The following is a 7,822-nucleotide window of genomic DNA, read 5'->3' on the forward strand; positions in this document are numbered from 1 at the left end:
GTTAGAACAGACCCCTTCCCCCATGCGCGACTTAACTTTCTCCTCTCCACCACTGCCTCAATTCATTTGTAACCGTGCTTCCGCTCCGCCCGCGCTCTCTCTCCATCGACAGCGAGCGGCGGCGCCTTCTCCGACCGATTCTCGGCGCTAGTGTTCTGCTTCACCGGTGGGTCTCGACTCAATCCGCCTCAATAGTTTGTGCTTTGTTTCTCGACGCCGTTAGTGGCAGGATGTTCGTTGGGTTGGTCGCAGGTTAGAACAGATGAGGAATCCGCCTAATACGTTCAATTCGCGATGCAATTGCTATTTGTTAGCCCCTGTTTCGCATGCACATCGTTTTACTACGTAATTTGCCATTTTTGATTTCGTGGGTAGTTGTCGTTATTTTTGAACTGATCCCCTCTGCTACACGTTTCGATTCTGATTTCTAGGGTTTTCTTTAGATGCAAAACCACTATGTATCCATTCATGATTCACCGCCGTTATCCTATGATGATTTCTGCCGTTATTTTGGTCGCCGGTAGGGTTTGGTGCGGGGATTTTACAACGAGTCTCCTCACTCTGTATCTATGTTGGGCTCCGTTTTATCATGCTCTGTTCATGCTCTTATGGTTGCAGTGAAGGCATTGAATTACCACCTGTATAATTAGGTTGCTGGTGAGAATCTCATATTGTTTGTGTGTTTTATATGCAGCTCATCTCGTTTTGTGTTTAGGCTGTCATGATGGATTGTTTGTTCTAGCACTATCAGTGGTGTCTTGTTTCATGATGTATTTTGTTCAACTTTTGTGTTTCTAACTGATGGATGTGCCATTATTTAACTTACCTGAACTTGACTTGTGAATATTACCATCAGTGATGTTAATAATTTATTAGGAGTCCACCATAAAATTTATCATGTCGCTCAATTTTTAATACTTAGTGCTGTGATGTCCAATATATGTGTTTGTGTGTAAGTTGTTGCCATCCCTAATTTGCATAAGTTATCTTGCCCGATACATACATTTTATCAGTGTTTCATAAGCAAAAAAATCAGGTATTCAATATCTAGTAGAAGCATAGATGTCGTTATTTAGTTTTCATCCTTCTCTATTGTGGATGAGTTATCTTGTTGTATGTTCACAAGTTACCAATGTATCATAAGAATATGTGTGTGACTATTAATTCAGCAGCTATGCATCCTTTATGCTCACTTTTTTCCTCTTTGTTATTCTTGTGTGTCAGGTCACAATGCCAAGGAAGCGCAAATTAGATGATGACTTTGAGGAGGTGAATCCCTTAAAGAAGCATAAGCCTCCCACAGATCGGAACATGGCTTCTCCTAGTGCTCTTGTGACTGCCTGTAAGGACATGTCAGATGAGAGAATGTCCGCGATTGATGACATGGATTTCACTAGTCTGCGGAATATCAAGTGTGATAATCTGTTCAATCGACTTTCTCAATGGCTTGCTGGTCTATATGACCCTGATTCCCGTGAGGTCGTTGTACCTGGTCGCAGAAGATTATCGGCCAATGAAAATTCTGTGCATCATATAATGGGTGTGCCCCGAGGTGATATTGCGATGGATTTCAAGGTTCCTACAGATGCACAAATTGAGCTTGCGGGAGATCTTTTTGGTGATCTTGGACTTGCTCATAAAACTGTGGATGTATTAAATCTTATCTTGAGCACTAACCGGCATGATGACAATTTCAAGCACTTGTGGCTTGTGCTTGCTGCCAGCACTGTTATGGCGCCGATGACTTCTAACAAGATCAACACCAAATGATATCCTATGTTGGTAAGCACATCTGGCTATCTTTCTAGTTCACACTTTTTATCTCTTTTTTTACCTAGTAACATTTTTGCTTTTTAGTCTGATGATTATGCACATATGCACTTGATAACTTTCCCTGATTTGGAGTGTGGTAATTTATGTCCCTTTGATTTTTTTATGATCTGAAGTGTGGTAATTATGTAGTAATGCACCTGATAACTTTTTTTGAAAGTGTCGTTATTATATGGTAATGCACCTGATAACTTTTTTTGAAAGTATGGTAATTATATGGTAATGCACCTGATAACTTTTTATGAAAGTGTGCTAATTATATAGTAGTGCACCTGATAACTTATTTATGCCTTGCAATATGGTATTTTGGCTTTCTTCTCAATAATGTGGTAATTTTGTACTTATGTACTTGGTGATACAACGCTTTAACAGTGTTGCAAGTGTCTACTTATGTCCCCTGCTAACTTGTGTGCATACATTCCTCTATTGTTTCATGCGTTTTCTTTTTTTTCATAAAAAAATATTGGCAATGTAAAAAACCTCAACTGGTGCAAATTTATTGCGGATCAGCTTCACAAAGCCCTTTCAAAAGGAAAGCCTATCACGGGCTGTCTCCTACTCTACAATGTTAGTCCTATTGTGGTTCTAAGTCTAACAGTAAAGTAGGGGGGGTAAGAATGTAGAGGCAAGATCCTAACTACGATGAGATTGTGCACACAGGATATACGAGTTCAGGCCCTTCGCGGAGGAAGTAACAACCCTACGTCTTGGTGCCCGGAGGCTTTGGTCGATTGGAATATGCGTGGAGTTACAGGGGGTGCAAACCCTTATCCCAGAGGAGGGGGGTGGCTTATATAGAGTGCGCCGGACCCCTCCAGTCCTCAATTACACAGGGTTTAAGGTACATAAAGATGGAAGTTACTTATAACGTCAGCAATAAAGATACATGAATGACTATTAAGTCTATAAGGTAACGCCGGACCTAAAGGAAATATGCCCTAGAGGCAATAATAAAGTTATTATTTATTTCCTTGTATCATGATAAATGTTTATTATTCATGCTAGAATTGTATTAACCGGAAACATAATACATGTGTGAATACATAGACAAACAGAGTGTCACTAGTATGCCTCTACTTGACTAGCTCGTTGATCAAAGATGGTTATGTTTCCTAACCATAGACATGAGTTGTTATTTGGTTAAACGGGATCACATCATTAGGAGAATGATGTGATTGACTTGACCCATTCCATTAGCTTAGCACTTGATCGTTTAGTTGTTGCTATTGCTTTCTTCATAACTTATATATGTTCCTATGACTATGAGATTATGCAACTCCCGTTTACCGGAGGAACACTTTGTGTGCTACCAAACGTCACAACGTAACTGGGTGATTATAAAGGTGATCTACAGGTGTCTCCGAAGGTATTTGTTGGGTTGGCGTATTTCGAGATTAGGATTTGTCACTCCGATTGTCGGAGAGGTATCTCTGGGCCCTCTCGGTAATGCACATCACTCAAGTCTTGCAAGCATTGCAACTAATAAGTTAGTTGCGGAATGATGTATTACGGAACGAGTAAAGAGACTTGCGGGTAACGAGATAGAACTAGGTATTGAGATACCGACGATCAAATCTCGGGGAAGTAACATACCGATGACAAAGGGAACAACGTATATTGTTATGCGGTCTGACTGATAAAGATCTTCGTAGAATATGTAGGAGCCAATATGAGCATCCAGGTTCCGCTATTGGTTATTGACCGGAGATGTGTCTCGGTCATGTCTACATAGTTCTTGAACTCGTAGGGTCCGTACGCTTAAAGTTCGGTGACGATCGTAATTAGGGTTTTTGTGTTTTGATGAACCGAAGGTTGTTCGGTATCCCGGATGTGATCACGGACATGATGAGGAGTCTCGAAATGGTCGAGACATAAAGATTGATATATTAGAAGCCTATATTTGGATATCGGAAACGTTCCGGGTGAAATCGGGATTTTACCGGAGTACCGGGGGGTTATCGGAACCCCCCGGGGGTTATTGGTCCTACATGGGCCCTAAGGGAGAAGAGGATGGCCTGCCAGGGCAGGCCGCGCGCCCCCTCCCCCCTAGTCCGAATAAGACAAGGAAGGAGGGGGGGGGGGCGACGCCCCCCTTTCCTCTTTCTCCCTTCCCCCTTCCTTTTCCAACAAGGCAAGAGGGGGGAGTCCTACTCCCGGTGGGAGTAGGACTCCTCCAGGCGCACCCCTTGGGCCGGCCGCACCTCCCCCTCTCCCTCCTTTATATACGGGGGCAAGGGGGCACCCCATGACACACAAGTTGATCTTCGTGATCATTCCTTAGCCGTGTGTGGTGCCCCCTTCCACCATATTCCACCTCGGTCATATCGTAGCGGTGCTTAGGCGAAGCCCTGTGTCGGTAGAACATCATCACCGTCATCACGCCGTCGTGATGACGAAACTCTCCCTCAACACTTTGCTGGATCGGAGCTCGAGGGACGTCACCGAGTTGAACGTGTGCAGAACTCGGAGGTGCTGTACATTCGGTACTTGGATCGGTCGGATCGAGAAGATGTACGACTACTTCCTCTACGTTGTGTCAACGCTTCCGTTGCCGGTCTACGAGGGTACGTAGACAACACTCTCCCCTCTCGTTGCTATGTATCACCATGATCTTGCGTGTGCCTAGGAATTTTTTTGAAATTACTACGTTCCCTAACAGTGGCATCCGAGCCTAGGTTTTATGCGTTGATGTTATGCACGAGTAGAACACAAGTGATTTGTGGGCGATATAAGTCATACTGCTTACCAGCATGTCATACTTTGGTTTGGCGGTATTGTTGGATGAAGCGGCCCGGACCGACATTACGCGTACGCTTACGCGAGACTAGTTCTACCGACGTGCTTTGCACACAGGTGGCTGGCGGGTGTCAGTTTCTCCAACTTTAGTTGAACCAAGTGTGGCTATGCCCGGTCCTTGCGAAGGTTAAAACAGCACCAACTTGACAAACTATCGTTGTGGTTTTGATGCGTAGGTAAGAACGGTTCTTGCTAAGCCCGTAGCAGCCACGTAAAACTTGCAACAACAAAGTAGAGGACGTCTAACTTGTTTTTGTAGGGCATGTTGTGATGTGATATGGTCAAGACATGATGCTAAATTTTATTGTATGAGATGATCATGTTTTGTAACTGAGTTATCGACAACTGGCAGGAGCCATATGGTTGTCACTTTATTGTATGCAATACAATCGTGCTGTAATGCTTTACTTTATCACTAAGCAGTAGCGATAGTCGTGGAAGCATAAGATTGGCAAGACGACAACGATGCTACGATGGAGATCAAGGTGTCACGCCGGTGACGATGGTGATCATGACGGTACTTCGGAGATGGAGATCACAAGTACAAGATGATGATGGCCATATCATATCACTTATATTGATTGCATGTGATGTTTATCTTTTATGCATCTTATCTTGCTTTGATTGACGGTAGCATTATAAGATGATCCCTCACTAAATTATCAAAGTATAAGTGTTCTCCCTGAGTATGCACCGTTGCGAAAGTTCTTCGTGCTGAGACACCACGTGATGATCGGGTGTGATAGGCTCTACGTTCAAATACAACGGGTGCAAAACAGTTGCACACGCGGAATACTCAGGTTAAACTTGACAAGCCTAGCATATAACAGATATGGCCTCGGAACACGGAGACCGAAAGGTCAAGCGTGAATCATATAGTAGATATGATCAACATATTGATGTTCACCGTTGATGCTACTCCATCTCACGTGATGATCGGACATGGTTTAGTTGATTTGGATCACGTGATCACTTAGAGGATTAGAGGGATATCTTTCTAAGTGGGAGTTCTTAAGTAATATGATTAATTGAACTTAAATTTATCATGAACTTAGTACCTGATAGTATCTTGGTTGTCTATGTTTGATTGTAGATAGATGGCTCGTGCTGTTGTTCCATTGAATTTTAATGCGTTCCTTGAGAAAGCAAAGTTGAAAGATGATGGTAGCAATTAGACGGACTGGGTCCGTAACTTGAGGATTATCCTCATTGCTGCACAGAAGAAATACGTCCTGGAAGCACCACTAAGTGCCAAGCCTGCTGTAGGAGCAACACCAGATGTTATGAGCGTCTGGCAGAGCAAAGCTGATGACTACTCGATAGTTCTGTGTGCCATGCTTTACGGCTTAGAACCGGGTCTTCAACAACGTTTTGAACGTCATGGAGCATATGAGATGTTCCAGGAGTTGAAGTTAATATTTCAAGAAAATGCTCGGATTGAGAGATATGAAGTCTCCAATAAGTTCTATAGCTGCAAGATGGAGGAGAATAGTTCTGTCAGTGAACATATACTCAAAATGTCTGGGTATCATAATCACTTGACTCAACTGGGGGTTAATCTTCCTGTTGATAGTGTCATTGACAGAGTTCTTCAATCACTGCCACGAAGCTACAAAAGCTTCGTGATGAACTATAATATGCAAGGGATGAATAAGACTATTCCTGAGCTCTTCGCGATGCTAAAAGCCGCGGAGGCAGAAATCAAGAAGGAGCATCAAGTGTTGATGGTCAATAAGACCACCAGTTTCAAGAAAAAGGGCAAAGGGAAGAAGAAAGGGAACTTCAAGAAGAACATCAAACAAGCTGCTGCTCAGGAGAAGAAACCCAAGTCTGGACCTAAGCCTGAGACTGAGTGCTTCTACTGCAAGCAAACTGGTCACTGGAAGCGGAACTGCCCCAAGTATTTGGCGGATAAGAAGGATGGCAAAGTGAACAAAGGTATATGTGATATACATGTTATTGATGTGTACCTTACTAATGCTCGCAGTAGCACCTGGGTATTTGATACTGGTTCTGTTGCTAACATTTGCAACTCGAAACAGGGGCTACAGATTAAGCGAAGATTGTCTAAGGACGAGGTGACGATGCGCGTGGGAAATGGTTCCAAAGTCGATGTGATCGCGGTCGGCACGCTACCTCTACATCTACCTTCGGGATTAGTATTAGACCTAAATAATTGTTATTTGGTGCCAGCGTTGAGCATGAACGTTATATCTGGATCTTGTTTGATGCGAGACGGTTATTCATTTAAATCAGAGAATAATGGTTGTTCTATTTATATGAGTAATATCTTTTATGGTCATGCACCCTTGAAGAGTGGTCTATTTTTGATGAATCTCTATAGTAGTGATACACATATTCATAATGTTGAAATCAAAAGATGCAGAGTTGATAATGATGGTGCAACTTATTTGTGGCACTGCCGTTTAGGTCATATCGGTATGAAGCGCATGAAGAAACTCCATACTGAAGGACTTTTGGAACCACTTGATTATGAATCACTTGGTACTTGCGAACCGTGCCTCATGGGTAAGATGACTAAAACGCCGTTCTCCCGTACTATGGAGAGAGCAACGGATTTGTTAGAAATCATACATACAGATGTATGTGGTCCAATGAATGTTGAGGCTCGTGGCGGATATCGTTATTTTCTCACCTTCACGGATGATTTAAGCAGATATGGGTACATCTACTTAATGAAACATAAGTCTGAAACATTTGAAAAGTTCAAAGAATTTCAGAGTGAAGTTGAAAATCATCATAACAAGAAAATAAAGTTTCTACGATCTGATCGTGGAGGAGAATATTTGAGTTATGAGTTTGGTCTACATTTGAAACAATGCGGAATAGTTTCACAACTCACGCCACCCGGAACACCACAGCGTAATGGTGTGTCCGAACGTCGTAATCGTACTTTATTAGATATGGTGCGATCTATGATGTCTCTTACTGATTTACCACTATCGTTTTGGGGTTATGCTTTAGAGACGGCTGCATTCACGTTAAATAGGACACCATCGAAATCCGTTGAGATGACGCCTTATGAACTGTGGTTTGGCAAGAAACCAAAGTTGTCGTTTTCTGAAAGTTTGGGGCTGCGATGCTTATGTGAAAAAGCTTCAACCTGATAAGCTCAAACCCAAATCGGAGAAATGTGTCTTCATAGGATACCCAAAGGAGACTGTTGGGTACACCT

This window comes from Triticum dicoccoides, chromosome 6A (genome assembly GCF_002162155.2).
Source record: "Triticum dicoccoides isolate Atlit2015 ecotype Zavitan chromosome 6A, WEW_v2.0, whole genome shotgun sequence".
NCBI classification, from domain to species: Eukaryota; Viridiplantae; Streptophyta; class Magnoliopsida; order Poales; family Poaceae; genus Triticum; species Triticum dicoccoides.